Source organism: Penaeus monodon, chromosome 23 (assembly GCF_015228065.2).
Source record: "Penaeus monodon isolate SGIC_2016 chromosome 23, NSTDA_Pmon_1, whole genome shotgun sequence".
In the NCBI taxonomy this organism is placed as follows: domain Eukaryota; kingdom Metazoa; phylum Arthropoda; class Malacostraca; order Decapoda; family Penaeidae; genus Penaeus; species Penaeus monodon.
In genome coordinates this window covers 39,486,657-39,487,570 of record NC_051408.1, presented here as the reverse complement: position 1 = coordinate 39,487,570, position 914 = coordinate 39,486,657, and positions in this window count along the sequence as shown.

Here is a 914-nt window from a genome sequence, read left to right as displayed (position 1 = left end):
ATAACAAAATGGTGATGATAAAGACATTCTATTAAGGATCTTTAAAAAGGAATACAAAATATATGACCTACCTCACCACTTGCACCCTTGAGTTCTAGGCCTACTGGTTAATTCTTTAACAAAAAGCTTTTAGTATTTTTGTTACTGTGTTCTAAGATTTATGTAGAAAATTGTTACAGTAATGATACTGACAATATCAATAAGAGAGTAATGTAGTTTTCTTCCTACTGAAGAAAAACAGTGTAACTTTCTAATTGCTTTAGAGGCTGCATGAAAACGCTTTGTTATCAACGTTAATCTTTATTTGATTTATATCACACGTTTGGTTAGAGGTAAACACGTCATTATTTCCTTCCGTAACTGCCACCAGCACTTCCACCACTGCCACCTCCAAACCCGCCGCTGAAACCACCAGCCCCACCACTGACACCGCCAAAACCGCCATTTCCACTGCCAAAACCGCCATTTCCACCGCCAAAGCCGCCATTTCCACCGCCAAAACCGCCATTTCCACCGCCAAAACCGCCGTTTCCACCGCCAAAACCGCCACTACCTGAACCGAAACCGCCACCAAATCCTGAGCCACCGCCACTTTGGAGGCTTCCACTTCCGAGGAGGATTCCAGAAGCCACGCTGCCTCCTCCCACGCCATTAGAGCCATAACCTCCGGCACCGCCATTTCCACCTCCGAATCCACCCCCGTTCCCTCCGAATCCACCTCCGAATCCACCTCCGTTTCCACCTCCGAATCCTCCGCCGTGGCCGCCTCCGAATCCACCTCCGTTTCCGCCTCCGAATCCACCTCCGTTTCCGCCTCCGAATCCTCCTCCGTGGCCGCCTCCACTTCCACCTCCGCGTCCACCATATCCACTGTCAGCCACCGCCACATACACCGTCGCCATGAAGGCTACTGT